The 18,384-nt window shown below is 43.5% G+C and overlaps 1 protein-coding gene across 8 annotated transcripts in view; it reads right to left on the reverse strand.

The window, feature by feature from the left end:
* tab3 (TGF-beta activated kinase 1 (MAP3K7) binding protein 3) overlaps positions 1-18,384 on the reverse strand; it is a 132,280-nt gene that overhangs the window by 72,232 nt on the left and 41,664 nt on the right. For 7 of the 8 annotated variants that reach the window (XR_011886341.1, XR_011886340.1, XR_011886339.1 and 4 more), the window contains exon 2: positions 14,806-14,918. The exons of the other annotated variant lie outside the window; for it this stretch is intronic. The gene's annotated coding sequence lies outside the window, so the exon portion shown is untranslated. The remainder of the gene's footprint in view (positions 1-14,805; positions 14,919-18,384) is intronic. 8 annotated transcript variants of the gene reach the window in all.

An 18,384-nucleotide genomic window follows, 5' to 3' on the forward strand; every position in this document is an offset into this window, starting at 1 on the left:
AGCACTAGTCTCCCCATCACATAGGACATCTTCAAAAGGCGATGCCTTGAGAACGTGCCATCCATCATGAAGGTAGCACAGGCACACGCAACGTTTTAAGAATAGCTCTGGCTAGGACTTCATTCCTTGAAATGTAGAAGATTGAGAGATGATCTTACAGAGATGTATAAAGTCACAAGGGACAGAGACAGTGTGCTTTCACCCTGTCTTCTTCCCCCTGGGAATCAAAACCTAGGCATCGGTTTAAGGCGAAAGGGGAAAAATTTAAAGGATACCCAAGGAGTTTTCATGTAAATGTTGGTGGAAATATGGAACAAGCTACCCGAGGAAGTGACTGAAGTAAGTACAATAACAAGATTTTTACTTTATACTTTATTGTCGTCAAACAATTGATACTAGAGAGTACAGTCATCACAGAGATATTTCATGCTGCACTTCGCGCTCCCTGGAGTACAAATCGATAGTAAATAATAAAAATTTAAATTATAAATCATGAATAGAAAATAAAAAAGGGAAGTAAGGTAGTGCAAAAAACCGAGAGGCAGGTCTGGATATTTGGAGGGTCGGCCCAGATCTGGGTCAGGATCCGTTCAGCAGTCTTATCACAGTCGGAAAGAAGCTGCTCCCAAATCTGGCTATACGAGTCTTCAAGCTCCTGAGCCTTCTCCCGGAGGGAAGAGGGACGAAGAGTGTGTTGGCTGGGTGGGTCGTGTCCTTGATTAACCTGGCAGCACTGCTCCAACAGCGTGCGGTGTAAAGTGAGTCCAAGGATGGAAGATTGGTTTGTGTGATGTGCTGGGCTGTGTTCACAATCTTCTGCAGCTTCTTCTGGTCTTGGACAGGACAACTTCCATACCAGGTTGTGATGCACCCTAGAAGAATGCTTTCTACGGTGCATCTATAAAAATTAGTGGGGTTTTAGGGGACAGGCCAAATTTTTTCAGCTTTCTCAGGAAGTAAAGGCGCTGGTGGGCCTTCTTGGCAGTGGAGTCTGCTTGGTTGGACCAAGTCAGGTCATTTGTGATATTGACCCCAAAGAACTTAAAGCTTTTGACCTGTTCCACTTGCGCACCACCGATGTAAATTGGGTCATGCGGTCCGCTACTTCTGAAGTCAACAATCAATTCCTTTGTCTTGCTGACGTTGAGGGATAGGTTATCGTCTTCGCACCATGCCACCAGGTTCTTAATTTCCTCTCTGTACTCAAACTCATCATTACCCGAGATATGGCCTACAATTGTGGTATCATCAGCAAACTTATATATTGAGTTCAATGGAAACTTGGCTACACAATCGTGGGTGTACAGTAAGTACAGCAGGGGGCTGAGTACACAACCTTGTGGGGCACCGGTGCTCAGAGTGATTGTAGAGGAGAGCTTGTCCCCTATTTTTACAGCCTGGGTCCTGTCTGTGAGGAAGTTGAAGATCCAGCTGCAGATCTGAGTGCTAAGGCCCAGGTTCTGGAGCTTAGGAATCAGTTTATTTGGAATGATGGTATTAAAGGGAGAGCGGTAGTCAATGAAAAGGAGCCTTACATATGCGTCTTTATTCTCCAGGTGTTCTAAGGAGGAATGTAGGGCCAGAGAGACAGCATCTGCCGTTGAGCTGTTGCTCTGGTAGGGGAACTGCAAAGCGTTGCGGTTGACTGGTAGACTGTGGTTGATGTGGTTGAATCAATCGCTCGAAGCACTTCACAGCAATTGATGTCAGAGCCACAGGTCGATAGTCATTCAGGCATGCCACCTTGCTCTTCTTCGGCACCAGGATTATCGTTGCCTTCTTAAAACACAAGGGGATCTTAGACTGAAGCAAGGAGCAGTTGAAGATGTCAGCAAACACTCCAGCTAGCTTGCTTGCATAACCCCGGAGAACCCATCCCGGGACGCCATCTGGGCCCGTCGTCTTCCTTGGATTTATCTTCAGGAAGGCCCTTCTAACGTCCTCCTCGGTGACGATGAATCTCGATGCCACCAGGTCCGGTTCATCCAGAAGGAGTGGGACGCTCCTCTTCTGTTCGAATCTTGCGTAGAATACGTCAAGCTTGTCAGGAAGAGAAGCGCTACAGTTATTGATATTCCCAGCCTTTTCTTTGTGCCCAGTGATCTCATTGAGACCCTGCCATAGTCTACCGGCATCCCTCTGGTTAGCCTGGGCTTCCAACTTGGCTCGATATTGCCTCTTGGCGCCCTTAATGGCTTTCCGGAGTTCATTCCTGGATTCCATGTAGTGACGGGTATCCTTGGACCTAAAAGCCGCGGCTCTAGCCTTCAAAAGGGACCGGACCTCATAATTCATCCAAGGTTTCCGGTTAGGGAATAACCGGATCGTCTTGCGAGACAGACAGTTCTCTGTGCATTTCCAGATAAAGTCCGTGAGAGTCCGTGAAGTTGTAGAGGTTAGCTGCCGAGTGCTTGAATACTAACCAGTCCACTGATTCAAAGCAGTCATGGAGGACCTCATCCGTTTCCTCCGTCCAATGAGACACCACTTTTGACACCGTGACCTCCCGCTTCAGTTTCCGTTTGTAAGCCAGGAGGAGGAGTACGGCCTGCTGGTCCGATTTTCCGAAGTGAGGTCGTGGGACGGAATGGTAAGCATCCTTGACTGCTGTGTAGCAGTGGTCAAGTATATTTGCGCCTCTAGTGGGGCAGGAGACATGTTGGTATAACTTTGGCAGCGCCTTTCTGAGGTTGGGCTGGATAAAGACCCCGGCTGTAATGGTCTCAAGTTCTCTGATGTTGGCATACAGTATGTACAGAGCACACTCCACGTCCGCCTCGGGGGGAATGTAGACCGCTGTCAGTATGACCGAGGTGAATTCCCGTGGCAGATAGTAGGGATGACACTTCGCCGACAGGTGTTCCAGCTCCGGGCTGCAGGAGTTTGTCAGTGCCACTGTGTCCGAGCACTACGCAGTGTTGATCAGTAGGCAAGACACCACCTCCCCTCGTCTTGCCCGAAGACGCCGTGCGGTCCATCCAATGGATCGAAAATCTCTCCAGTCAAATGGCACAGTCGGGGGTGGCAGGGGAGAGCAAGGTTTCGGTGAAACAGAATACACAGCAGTTCTGCATCTCCCTGCAGTATTTCAAAAGATACTTGTACGGGTACATGGATAGGAAACATTGAGAGGAATATGGGCCAAATGTGGGCAAATATAATTGGCTTAAGTGAGCAGCACCTTGGATGGCATGGGCCAAAGGGCCTATTTGTGCTGTGCTACTCTATGGCTCTCTAAAATTAAGTATTACGTGAAAGGGACAGAAAAGTGAATTTGAGGATCAGCTCTAATTCTATACAAGACTCGAGGGTCTAAATGGTCCACTTGTTCTACTGTGAAATGGTTAAGTATAACAGATTCCTACAAATTTTGAATTATGTACAGTATTACCCTTCACTCCTTTACCATTATATTTCCTGATTCATCTGCCAGGTGGGAACAGTTGTATCTGTTGTGTATAGCTTATGTTGCAATAAAATTGTTGAATTAATAAGTCATTAAAGTGTACCAAAATCAAATTTAACATCCCATATATTTTTACTCACGAATTTAGGATTATTTAACAACATACTATAAAAGAGTAACTTTGGAATAAAGTGCGTTTACAGACCAAAACTGTTCAGATTGAAAGTGTACAGTGCATGTAATGAAATCTGTCAACCATTCTATAATATCTTTTTCAGTTATTACTCAAGAGGCTGAAGATTTCCTGTCATTACATTAGCAGGGCATTTTGAGAATGACAAGTAAAGCATGTGAATTTATATGATTCAAAAACCAGACTAAAATACAAAAGCAGGGAATTTGCACTGGGTCCAACTCTGGTCACTGCATCTTAAAAAGAGTGTAGAAGAAGTTGAAAGAACATACAACGAAGAAATACTGGAATAGTTCCAGGAAGACAGATTAGATTGGCAAAGCTCAGGTTATTGCCCTTGGAACAAACAGGGTGAAGAGATAATGATGTGGACAAATCATAATTAGATTTCATAGGGTATATAAGAAAAGCCATCCCATCAGAGACATCAGAGACAGAATTGAAACTTTGACAAAAAGTGACACAGATTTCAGTGTTTTGTTTATTACACAAACAGCATTATCTTCCTGAATTGGTGGTAAAAACTTAATCATTAGAACTTCTAAAGGAAAACTGGGTGGACACTTAAAACAAATATTTACAAAGGATAACATAACTGTTCAGATCATTCTTCCAGACAGCAGCATAGTTTTGATTTGTAAAGGTGGTGGTCATTTAGCCATTGTAATTTTATCATTGTAATTCTCACCAAGAACAATTCATATTTGATAACCATATTACAATGATGGAATTATTTAAAAGGCAAGGAAATCTATGAATTATCATAAGAATGTCCTGGCGGTATCAAAATTTCATGGGTATATGCAGAAATGAATGGGAAAAAGAAAATACTATGCACAATTGCGCTTTGGCCAGCAACAGATCCAGACATCAAAAGACTGAGAGGAGGGGATTTCACTCAGGTCCACTGCTTAAGTAGAAAAAGGCAGCAGTGGGTTGCAGCAGTGCACTGAGCTTTTGACCAATTGGCGTTTGGGATTGATTAGCAAGAGCAAATTAAAGGAAGGCAAAGCAAGTACAGTGGCTATCATTACAGCGGCCATTGTCTGAGCGGTAATCTTGAGGTTATAGCTCTTCAAGGCTTCAATCAAAGAAAGCAAAGAAAAGCTCTGGGGTTAAGTTTTTTTTTCCTCCTTTTCTTTATACCTGCACAGTTAGGACAGTAGTGATGCCAGTCAGGTGAGTTGAATGCTCCTCTTGCGGGATGTGGGCAGGCAGAGAGACCTCCAGTGTCCCTGATGACTACAACTGCGAGAACTGTATCCAGCTGCAGCTTCTAACAATCTGCGTTAAGGAGCTGGAGCCGGATAAACTTCGGATCATTCGAGAGGCTCAGGGGTGATAGATAGGACATACAGAGAGGTAGTTACACTCAAAGATGCAGGACACAGGAAACTGTGACAGCCAGGAAGGGGAAAGAGGTGAAGGAGCCAGTGCCGAGTACCCATGTGGCCATCCCCCTCAACAACAGGTATACCACTTTGGACACTGTTGGGAGGGGGGGAATAACCGAACAGAGGAAAGTCACAGTGCCACAGTGACTGGGTCTCTGACACTGAGTCTGGCTCTGTGACTCAAAAGGGATGGGGGGGAGAAGAGGCACGTTGTGGTGATAGGGATTCATTAGTTAGGAGAATGGACAGGAGGTTCTTTGGATGAGAACAAGATTCCCGAATGGTAGGTTACCTCCTGAGTGCCAGGGTCCAGGACATCTCGTTTCAAATCCTCAGCATTAAGTGGGAGGGGATTCTTAAATGCCAGAGGTTGTGGTCCATGCAGGTACCAATGACACTAGAAGCATGAGTGATGACATTCTGCATAGGAAGTTCAGGGGGTTAGGTGCTAAACTAAAGGGCAGGAACTTCAAGGTTGTAATCTCAGGATTACTACCCATGCGACATGCTAGCGAGGCCAGAACAAGGAAGATTATAGTTTTACATGTGGCTAAGAAGTTGGGTTAGGAGAGAGGGCACAAGATATCTGGATCATTGGGCTCTCTTCCAAGGAAGGGGGGGCCTGTATAGAAGGGGCAGTTTGCACCTGAACTGGAGAGGAACTAATATCCTAGCAGGAAGGTTTGCTTATGCTGCACAGTACGGTTTAGACTAGAGTTGCAGAGGGATGGGAACCAGAGTGCCAGAACATTTAGTGGAGAGGTTGTAGAGGCAGATGTTGTTAAGACCTCAGACAAAGTCAGGAATCAAACGGCTGAGCATGGTGCAACTAGTGTCCTGAGCTGAGTATATTTCAATGTAAGAAGTATCGTAGGGAAGGCAGATGAGCTCAAAGCACGGACCTGGAATTGTGACTTTGTTGCCATAAGTGAGACTTGGTTGCAGGAGGGGCAGGACTGGCAGCACAATATTCCAGGGTTCCATTGTTTTAGACATGACGGAGCAGGAGGGATTAAAGGACGAGGAGTGGCATTATTACTCAGGGAAAATGTCACAGCAGTGCTCCGTCAGCAGAGACTGGAGAACTCGACTATTGAGGCATTATATGGGTGGAACTGAGAAATAAGAAAGGTATGATTACATTAATGGAGCTATATTACAGACCACCCAACAGTTCCAGGGATTTAGAGGAACAAATTTGTAACAAGTCTTGCAGACCATTGCAAGCACAAGGTTGTTATAGTAGGTGATTTTAACTTTCCACATATTGACTGGGAATCCCACACTATAAAAGGACTATTTGGGATAGAGTTTGTCAAATGTGTTCAGAAAAGTTTCCTTCATTAGTCTGGAGAAGTCCCGCCAAGAGCACCTGTGATACTGCATCTACTATTAGGGAGTGAGACAGGGCGGGTGATAGAAGTTTGTGCAGGGAAACATTTTGTATCCAGTGACCACAATGGCATTAGTTTCAAAATAAATATGCAAAAAGATAGGTCTGGTCCTCAGGTTGAGATTCTAAATTGGAGAAACACCAATTTTGATGGTATCAGAAATGACCTGGCAACGATTGGGACAGGCTGTTTTCTGGCAAAGATGTACTTGGAAAGTGTGACCTTCAAAAACAAAATTTTGAGAGTACAAAGCTTCTATATGCCTCTCAGAATAAAGGTAAAGATAACAAGTGCAGAGAACTCTGGTTTATAAAAGATACTGAGGCCCTAGTTAGACCATAAGACCATAAGACACAGGGGCAGAATTCAGTCATCTGGCCCATTGAGTCTGGCTGATCCTTTTTTTTCTATCTCCTCCTCAACCCCAGTTCCCAACCTTCTCCCCATAACCTTTGATGCCATGTCCAATCGAGAACCTACCAATCTCTGCCTTAAATACACCCAACGATCTGGCCTCCACAGCTGCAAGTGGCAACAAGTTCCACAAATTCTCCACCCTTCAGCTGAAGAAATTTCTCCGCATCTCTGTTTCGAAACAGTGCTCCTATCTTGAGGCTGTTCCCTCTTCTCCTGGACTCTCCCACTATGGGAAACATCCTTTCTACATGTTCTGTCTTGGACTTTCAACATTCCAAAGATTTCGAAGAGATTCCCCCCCCCCCCCCCCCACAGCCTTCTGAATTCCAGTGAGCATATACTTAGAGCCATCAAACATTCCTTGTATAATAACCCTTTCGTTCCTGGAATCATCCTTGTGAACCTCCTCTAGGCCCCCTCCAATGCCAGCACATCTTAGTAAGATGAGGGGCTCAAAACTGTTCACAATACTCAAGGTGTGGCCTCACCAATGCCTTATAAAGCCTCAGCATCACATCCTTCAGGGTGTTCTGCACATGGACTCCCAAGTCCCTCTGCATCTCAGATTCCTGGATTTTCTCCCCGTTTAGAAAATAATCCACACATTTATTTCTACTACCAAAGTGCATGATCATGCATTTTCCAACATTGTATTTCACTTGCTACTTTCTTGCCCATTCTCCTAATCTTGCAAGTCCTTCTGCATGCTACCTGTTTTCTCAACATCACCAGCCCCTCCACCAATCTTCGTACCATCTACAAACTTGAAACAAAGTCATCTATTCTATTATCTAGATCATTTATACAGAGCATAAAAAGAAGTGGCCCCAACACCGACTCCTGCGGACCACCACTAGTCACTGGCAGCCAACCAGAAAAGGATCCTTTTATTCCCACTTGCTACCTCCTACCAATCAGCCAATGCTCCAACCTTGTTAGTAACTTTCCTGTAATACCATGGGCTCTTAACTTGATATGCAGCCTCATGTGTGGTGCCTCGTCAAAGGCCTTCTAATAGTCCAAATATACAACATCCTACTTGTAATCTCCTCAAAGAATTCCAACAGGTTCGTCAGGCAGGATTTTCCCTGAAGGAAACCATGCTGACTTTGTCCTGTTTCACCAAGTACTCCATCACCTCATCCTTGACAATTGACTCCAACATCTTCCCAACCACTGAGGTCAGGCTAACTGGTCTATAATTTCCTTTTTGCTGCCTTCCTTCTTTCTTAAAGAGTGGAATAACATTTGCAATTCTCCAGTCATCTGGCCACCATGCCAGAGTCCAATGATTTATGAAATGCTGCCACAATCTCTAATGCTACCTCTGAGTATCCTTGGGTGCAGTTCCTCTGGTCCAGGTGACTTATTTACCTTTAAGTCTTGCAGCTTTTTGAGCACCTTCTCTCTTGTAACAGAAACTGCACCCACTTCTCCTCCTTCACACACAACATGAGGCAGACTGCTAGTGTCTTCCACAGTGAAGACTAATGCAAAATACTCATTTAGTTCATCAATCATCTCGTCTCCCATTATTATTTCTCCTGCCTCATTTTCCAGCGGTCCTGTATCCACTCTCATTTCTATTTATTCTTAACATACTTGAAAAAAATTTTACTATCCACTTTGATACTATTTGTTAGCATGCTTTCATATTTAATCTTTCCCCTTCTGATAATTTATTTAGTTGCTCTCTGTAGGTTTTTAAAAACTTCCCAATCCTCTATTTTCCCACTAATTTTTGTCTTGTTTATGCCCTTTCTTTTGCTTTTACAATAGCTTTGGCTTCCCTTGTCAGCCACTGCTGTATTATTTTACCATTTCAGTATTTCTTCATTTTTGAAATACACATGTCCTGCACCTTCCTCATTTTTCCCAGAAACACACGCTATCGCTTCTCTGCTGACATCTCTGCCAGCAGCTCCTACCAATTTACTTTGGCCAACTCCTCTCTCAAGCCACTGTAATTTCCCTACTCCACTGAAATACTGCTACATCAGACTTTACTTTCTCCCTATTAAATCTTAAGTTGAACATAATCATATTGTGATCACTGGTTCCTAAGGGTTCTTTTACCTTAAGCTCCCAAATCGCCTCTGGTTCATTACATAACACCCAATCCAGTACAGCTGATCCCCTAGTAGGCTCAACGACAAACTGTTTTAAAAAGCTATCTCTTAGGCATTCAACAAACTCACTCTCTTGTGAGCCATTACCAACCTGATTTTCCCAATCGACCTGCATGTTAAAATCTCCCATGACTACCATAACATTGCCCTTTTCACTCACCTTTTCTATTTCCTGTTGTAACCTGAAATCTACCTCCCAGCCACTGTTGGGAGGCCTGCAGATAACTGTCATGAACATTCTTTTACCCTTGCGGTTTCTTAACTCAACCTACAAGGATTCAACATTTTCCAATCCTATGCCACATCTTTCTACTGATTTGATGCCATTCTTTACCAGTAGAGCCACACTACCTCCTCTCTCTACCTTCCTATCCCTCCAATATAAGATGGACATTCAGCTCCCAACTACAACCATCCTTCAGCCAAGATTCAGTGATGACCATAACATCATACCTGGCAAACTGTGATACTGCAACAAGATCATCCACCTTATTTCTTATACTATGTACATATAGATACAATACCTTGAGTACTGTATTAGCTAACCTTTCTGACTCTGCATGATTTGATACTGTCCGCTGCAACTAAGTCCCATCACCTGCGTACCCTTCCTGCCAATCTGACTGCACACCATCTTTACTCTTGTACCATCTGTCCTATCCTGAGTCCCTTCACTCCGGTTCCCACCTCCCCGCCAAGTTAGCTTAAACCCTCCCCAACAGCTCTAACAAACCTGCCCGCGAGAATATTGGTCCCCCTTGGGTTCAGGTGCAACCCGTCAATTTTGAACAGGTCATACCTCCCCAAGAAGAGATCCCAATTATCCAAGAACCTGAAGTCCTGCCCCCTTCACCAGCTTCTCAGCCATGCATTTCTCTGTCAAATCATCCTGTTTCTACCCTCACTGGCGCGTGGCACAGGCAGCAATCCAGAAATTACTACCCAGGAGGTCCTGCTTCTCAGCTTTCTACCTAGCTCTCTAAAGACAAACAAGGAGATGCAGAGCAAGTATAGGCAAATAGGCACAAATGAGGTCCTTATGGAGCACAAAAAATGCAAGAGAACACTTAAGAAAGAAATCAGGAAGGCTAAAAGAAAGCATGAAGTTGCTCAAGCAGACAAGGTGAAAGAGAATCCCAAGGGATTCTACAGGTAAGTTAAGAGCGAAAGGATTGAAAAGGACAAAACTGGTCTTCTGGAAGACCAGAATGGTAATCCATGTGTGGTGTCAAAACATATGGGGGAGATCTTAAATGCATTCTTTGCATCTGTATTTACTCAGGAGATGGATACAGAGTCTATAAAAGTGAGGCAAAGTTGCAACAAATTCATGGACCCTGTACAGATTACAGAGGAGGAGGTGTTTGCAAATCAGGATGGATAAATCCCCAGGGCCTGACAAGGTGTTCTCTTAGACCAGCAGTCCCCAACCACCGGGCCACGGACTGGTACCGGGCCGCAAAGCATCTGCTACCGGGCCGTGAGAAAACGATATGAATCAGCTGCACCTTTCCTCATTCCCAGTCACGCACTGTTGAACTTGAACATAGGGTTGCCAACTATCCCGTATTTGCCAGGACATCCCGTATATTGAGCTACACACATAAAAGTTGCTGGTGAACGCAGCAGGCCAGGCAGCATCTATAGGAAGAGGTACAGTCGATGTTTCGGGCCGAGACCCTTCGTCGGGACCCTCATGTTTGCGTATATTGAGCTAAATTGGTTTGTCCGGTATTTCCCCCGCTAAGGTAGAGCGTTCCTATGAAACCTTTCGTGCCGAATGGCGTGAAGCGAAGAAGCAATTACCATTAATTTATATGGGAAAATTTTTTTAATGTTCCCAGAACCAAAATATAGCCTAACAAATCATATCAAATAACACAAAACTGAAAACAAATAACACATAAAACTGAAAATAAATAACACTAACATATAGTAAAAGCAGGAATGATATGATAAATACACAGCCTATATAGAGTAGAAATAATGTATGTACAGTATAGTTGGGAAGAAGACGACAAAATTGATTTGTGAGGGGAAAAAAATCGGCATGTATGCCCATGCGCACATCACGTGTGCGTCACGCATGCGCACACAGGTGCCCACACAAGGCTTCATGGTCATGGTAGTCTTTCCTGGGGTAAAGTGTCCCGGGATTTGACTGCTACTTTTGTCCCTTATTTGGGAGTGAGAAAGTTGACAACTCTCACTGTAAAAGACACGATGAGGTGAGTTTAACCGTACTTGAACACCCCCCCTCCCCCCAATCAGCCGGTCCGCAAGAATACTGTCAATATTAAACCGGTCCGCGGTGCAATAAAGGTTGGGAACCCCTGTCTTAGACCCTACAGGAGGCAAATGTAGAAACTGTCGGTGTCCTAGCAGGATATTTAAAATATCCTTAGCAACAGGAGAGGTACCAGATGAATGGCGGATAGCCAATGTCATTCTGCTGTTTAACAAGGGCACGAAACAGAAAACAGGAAATGATAGGGACTGGATAGGGATTTCTAAGGGACTGGATATACAAATATTTGGTACGGTAGAGCACAGGGATCTGGAAATACAGGTTCATAATTCGTTGAAGGTGGTGTCACAGGTAGATAGGGTCGTAAAGAAAGTATTTGGCACATTGGCCTTCAAAAATCAATGTAATGAGTACAGAAGATAGGATGTTATGTTGAATTTGTAAGAGATTGGTGAGATCTAATTTGGAACATTGTGCACTGCTTTGGTTGCCTACCTACAAGAAAGATGTAAACAAAGTTGAAAGACTGCAGAGAAAATTTGCAGGCTATTGCTGGGTCTGCAGGTCTTGAGATATAAGAAAGATTGAATGGGTTTGGACTGTATTCTTTAGAATGTAGAAGATTAGAGGAGATCTGACAGAGGTGTACAAAATTATGAGGGCTATAGAGAGGGTATATGCAAGCAGGCTTTTTCCATTGAGGTTGGATGGGATTTCAACCACAGGTCATGGGTTAAGGGTGAAAGGGAGAAGTTCAAAGGGAGCATGAAGGGAAACTTCTTCATTCACAGGGTTGTGAGAGTGTGGAACAAGCTGCCAGCGCATGTGGTACATGGGAGCTCAATTCCAACAATTAAATGAAGTTTGGATAGGTACATGGATAGCAGGGAGATGAAGGGCTATGGTCCTGGTGCAGGTTGATGGGAGTACGCAGTTTATATGGTTCTGGCATGAACTAGATGGCCTAAGGGCCTGTTTCTGTGCTGTGCTTCTCTATGACTCTAAGAATGTGAGGCCACTCACTTGAGTAGAATGGAAAGGTACATAAATAATGGAAGAGTGAAAAGTTCTAGTATTCAGAGGAATCTGGGTACACTGGTGATAAACGAATCACAAAGTTAACACACAGGCACAATCAACATTTTGGAAAGCAGAATGTTTGTTGGTACTTCATGCAGAACAATTATTGTACAACAGGGGCACCTTGCTCTAATTAACCATAGAGCGCCCTGGCATAGCACATCTACAAAAATGTAATTAGGTCTGATCTCCATACCTAATGACAGATACACTTCTAAAGGTGGGCATGCAGCACAAGTTCAACAACAGGTGCGTCACTATATTATTAATATACAGGTGTCCCCCGCTTTTTGAACGTTCGCTTTACAAAACCTCACTGTAACCAAAGACCTATGCGAGTTACCTGTTTTCGCTAACAGAAGGTGTTTTCACTGTTATGAAGAAAGGCAGCACGCAAAAAAAGCAGTGCATGAGAAAAAAGTAGCACATGATAAAAAAGCAGCGCGCCGCGCACCCCGAGCAGCTGCTCTCCCCCGGATTCGGAATGTCATTCTCACTGGCATTGCTTAAACACGTGCCTGTGAGCAGTCGTTTGCAAGATGAGTTCGAAGGTATCGGAAAAGCCTAAAAGAGCTCGTAAGGGTGTTACACAGCATAAAACTAGACATAATTAAGCGTTTCGATCGTGGTGAACGAAGTAAGGACAAAGTGAGTTTGGCTTGTGGAAGCTGACAAAGATGATGTTGAAGAGGTTTTGGCATCCCATGACCAAGAACTGATAGATGAAGAGCTGATGCAATTGGAAGAGGAAAGGATAACAATCGAAACTGAATTCAGTAGCGAAAGTGAAGTTGTCCAGGAACTGAACGTGAAGCAACTGCATGAGATTTTCGCTGCAATGATAAAGTACGACTTTAATTTTGAAAGGGTACGTCGGTCTAGGGCATATTTGCAAGATGGTTTGAGTGCTTACAAAGAACTGTATGATAGAAAAATGCGCGAGGCTCAGCAGTCAAGAAAGCCTTCCACATCAGCCACAGCAGACGACAAACCTCGTCCTTCGACATCGAGGCAGGCAGTCATAGGAGAAGATGAGCCGTCCGCCCTAATGGAAACAGACGACGATGAGATGACATCTCAGTGTCCCACCACCCCAACCCCCAGGCTGCGGACAGATACAGATTCGCGGAGAATGCAGCGGTAGCTGGGAGGCACATAGCACACCTTTAAGAAAAAAGCCGAAATAAACATGCTAATTAATTCAGTACCGCCCGGCACGTAATTGTCAGCCCAGATCTGGGCCAACATTTACATGCCGGGCGGCACCTAATTAATTAGCATGTTTATTTCGGCTTTTTTCTTAAAGATGTGCTGTGTGCCTCCTGGCCACCGCTGGACCCCTGCATGCTTCACGGATCGGTATTAGTTCGCTGCCCGGAGGGTGGGAGCCACTGCACCACTCCAACCTCTGACAACTCAGCCTAACACACCATCATCAGTGTGCTCGGCAAGCTGTCTTCCCGATTCCCACAAGTGATACTACACTGTACATACATTATTTCTACTTTATATAGGCTGTGTATTTTTATGCGTTATTTGGTGTGATTTGGCAGCTTCATAGCTTAAAGATTACTGGAGAGAGCGTTTTTGCCAACAGTGCTTGCATGAGATTTTCTGCCGAGAGAGCTTGTGTGAGATTTTCGCTACGGAGAACGGTGCCGGCAATGATTGTGGGAAAGTATTTCTACTTTATATAGGGCTGTGTATCTATATCATTCCTGCTTTTACTATATGTTACTGCTATTTTAGGTTTCATGTGTTATTTGGCATGATTTGGTAGGTTATTTTTGGGTCTGCGAACGTTCACAAAATGTTCCCATATAAATAAATGGTAATTGCTTCTTCGCTTTATGACATTCCGGCTTACGAACCACTTCATAGGAATGCTCTACCTTCGGATGGCGGGGAAACCTGTAATTGAATATATTCGAAGGGGAATAATTCATTCCCTCAGTTGTCCACATCTTAAATTAACCTGACATAAGCTCAAACACTAATGAGTAACATGAAGATGGACACAAATTCGATCAGGCAAAATTCTCATGGGAAATGTTCAGATAAGGTTTTCTTAAAGACACCTTGCCAACAGTATACTGGCCATCTTTTCTCGATCCCTCACTTAATGTGGTGCAGTTTCATGACCCAAAATGTCGACACATCCCTTGTCCCTCCAGAGATGCTTCCTGACCCACTGAATTCTTCTAGCAATTTGTTTCCTTTCTCTTCTCCAACAGTCAACTGGCTACGTGTGTAATTTCAGAAGTACCATGGCATGTCCAAAGGTTGATAAATGTTCTGGTAATGCTGGTCATTATTCTCAAAGCCCCTTCACATTTTACTCTATTCAAACTGAGGCAAATGCACTATAAAGGATTATAGTTTAACAGTATGACTCAGCTGCTGAGTTGAATATTCCTCATTAAAAGATAAATCCAAGGTCTCCCGTAATTTCCTGAATGCAAATCTTCTTATGCTCCAAATAAGAGCTCTATGCAGAATATCAGCTATGGGTGAAGACTGTTATATGACTGTTAATTTCCATACCTTGATGTTAATTGGTCATTGTAAATTGTCCTGTGGTTAGGCTAGTGTTAAATAGGTGGGTTGCTGGGCGGCGTGACTCATTGGGCCAGAAAGGCTTGTTCCGTGCTGTATCTCTAAATAAAATAAATAAATTAATGTGCACAAATACTAGCAAAACAATACAGTGTAACTTAATGCAATCAGGACATCTCAGACTTAAACCGACTTTGCTGTATTTCATAATCAGGTGAGAGAAATTTAGCTGCAGAATTGTTGCCCAACACCATGACATTTTAAGGGAAAGGACTACCATCTTTACAATCTTTGCCTGATGACAAAGCATTTTTCTTTAATATCTGAAGTTGCCTGATACAGCCATTTTAAAAGCTCTTAAAAAGCAGTTGTTGCAAACAATTTTAAAGAAAACTTCTCAAAAAAATAACTAATCTCACAACACAGAACTATTAGAGTTAACTCCCGAAAAACATTTGCCTATGTCTGCTCCAAAAGGAATTATCAAATGTGCTGCATTTTGGGTCAAAACTCTGCACCAGTACTGATGAGGGGAAGAGATTATCTGGACAGGTTCTTCTTGTTCCCATATTCAGCAAGTTAGATTTGGGACAGCGTTCTTTAAAGAATCTAACAGGATCCCAACAAACTGTTAAATTTAAACAAAAGAAAGCTGAAGAAATAAAACTCTGTGCAGGAGTGTACAATGTACCACTTATGAAGTTTGCTGAAGTTTATGAACGACAGCAGTCCGTCGAACTAAATGCTGGACTGACCACAAGAGATATCAACAGAAACGAGGCAGTAGGTTTCATCAGATGGCATACACAGGGGCAACAAAGGACTGTACTGATGGATGAATGGAACTTTGGTGAAGATGTCAAAGGACAGCTTGTTGGAAGCCAGGGCTTTGCGACACAGCTCACAGTGGAGGCAAAGATAATAAAACACAATTTTCCCAGAATGTAATCATAGGCCATATTTGCTCATACGAATGGATGACATACAAGCAGGATAACAGTAGAGAAGTTGAGCTGGGGTCATCTGTTGACATGTGGAACCTGATGTGATAGCACATCTGAATTAAGAGGAAGTCAAATATAAATCAAAAAAAAATAGCTCATGGAACAAGAGAGAAAAAAATGTGCAGTTAACAACGCTTGACCAAGGAGGTAAATATACAAGATTAAACAAAATTAGATTCAGTAGGAAACTTCAAGAAACTCACTCACAGCAAGTAATTTGGTAAACAGAGGAAAACAGAATTCAAGCATTTATTGAGCAACAAAGAAGCTGATTAAAGAGATGTCTCTGCTCATTGTTATCCCCACCTAATATTGTACAAACAAGACAGGTAAACTGTTACATACACAAGACAGTGATAATAAATCTGATTCTGTTAAGTACAGAGGACCCTGGACTTAACTTGCCTACGTGAAGATGCCTGTGATCAGCTCCAAGCATAACAGATATATTGACTGGAACTTAGTTAGAGCCCAAGTATTACATGATAAGCATAAGACCACAAGACCATAAGATACTGGAGCAGAAGTAGGCCATTCAGCCCACTGAGTCTGTCCCACCATTCAATCATGGGCTGATCCAATTTTCCAGTCATCCACACTACCCTGCCTTCTCCCCATACCCTTGGATGCCCTGGCAAGTCAAGAAACTATCTCTGCCCTAAATACACCCACTGACTTGGCCTCCACAGCCGCTCCTGGCAACAAATTCCACAGATTTACCACCCTCTGACTAAAGTAATTTCTCCACACCTCTGTTCTAAATGGATGTCCTTCAATCCTGAAGTCGTGCCCTCTTGCCCTAGACTCCCCTACAATGGGAATAACTTTTCCATATCTAATCTGCTCAGGCCTTTTAACATTCAGAATGTTTCTATAAGATCCCCCCCCCCCCTCATCTGCATACATTAAGCCATTGAGGGGGTAGTGTAATGAAGTGAAACAGACTTAAAGAGATATTTGTTGAGTTGTTCAGAAAACAGAGCAAAGAAATAATCCCTCCTTATGATCTTACTGACTGAACTCCATGATCTCCTTACATTTACACTTGGAGCTGAAGGAGAAAGAACTGCTGAGAAGGCTGCAAGGATAAAGCATGTTGAATTCTTAAGTTGGAATAATAAGAAAATTTGGTAACATACAATATCGTTCAGCCACATGTACCAATTAATTCCTTAACCTAATTATGTTCAAATGTGTGCTCTTTAAAATGAAGGCCATATCAACTAAATGGCTCAAGTGGATTAATTAGAATACATCATCTATATACCACTAAAACTCTCATGCTCTGTCTGTGACCCCCAATTAGCGCTAATGGTGCATTACAGTGGCACTTTTTTTGGCTAGGTCGAATTAAAATGCGCTCACTTACAGAATGCAGGCAAAGTTCAGGGTTAGATATTCATATAAAATTGCTCATTCGCCAAAAATCAGACTGGCTTTCACCCGAGACCCGGTCGGCCGTCATGGAAATCGGGACGCGACAGCCCGACGCATGCGCACGGCCAGCCTCAGCAGCGACACCTACCAGAGCAAAAGGGCAGGGCAGCTCTATTTCGAGGGGTCACATTCTGCTAATCACCATCAGCATGTGCAGGATTGGGACAGATCCAACTGCCACCCATCAATAAGAGATAATTAAATCTTATTGTAATGACGTACTTCAAGACACCCATGAAACCCTTTGCTGCAGTCAAAGGACAGCGGTGACTATATCACATCCATTTAGGAGAGCGCCAACCACATCATCAAGAATAATCAGTATTATTTGGTGTGAGTGCTTCGTATCTTCTATCCAGCATTAGGGTAAAAAAAAATGGTCAGCCTAATTATGCCGCGTGGAAAGGGAAGGGGGACATTATGGCCAAGAGACAACGCCAGACGTCGTCAGGAAGTGGGAAGGAGAGGGAGAGAACAAGAATCATGGCCAGGGCCACACGACTCCAGGATCAAAGAGTCAGGACAAAAATAAATGAGAGAAGAGACAGAGAAGGAGAGGCATGCACATCTCCAGGATCAGAGACAAACAACAAACAGCAGAAGAGCTGAAGAGACGGGGGATGAAAGGGCTGCATGTCTCCAGAATGACAACGAGAGGCACAAGAGTGGCAGACAAACCAGAAATGATGCCATCAAAGATGTCCTTCGTTAAATGAGGAGCAACTATATTTGCTTGGTTACGCATCGTTCTTCTTTAATAAACTGAGGCTTTCTACTTCAGTTTCCAAAGTAAAGCAATACCAATAGCATTCAGGAAAGTTTAATGTTCAGTCTGATCACATCAGACTGCACTATCTTTCTCTCAAAGGGTGCCCCAATGGGTCACCCCATTGTCTAGTGTTTAGTAAAGACAGATCCACCTCAACTTCAATCTCAAAACAGTTCATGAATAATGAAATATTTTTGACTTGCAATATAGGAAAAGCAACATTGTGTGCCGAAGGTTGAATGGGGAACAGAGTAAAAACTTTTTTTAATTTCAAAAAGTGCCAAGGGCTCTCTTGCATGCAAGGGCACGAGGAGCTTTTAAATATGCCATCCAAAAACCTCAAAATGCAGCAAGGAC

The sequence above is a fragment of the Mobula birostris genome, chromosome 6 (assembly GCF_030028105.1).
Source record: "Mobula birostris isolate sMobBir1 chromosome 6, sMobBir1.hap1, whole genome shotgun sequence".
NCBI classification, from domain to species: Eukaryota; Metazoa; Chordata; class Chondrichthyes; order Myliobatiformes; family Myliobatidae; genus Mobula; species Mobula birostris.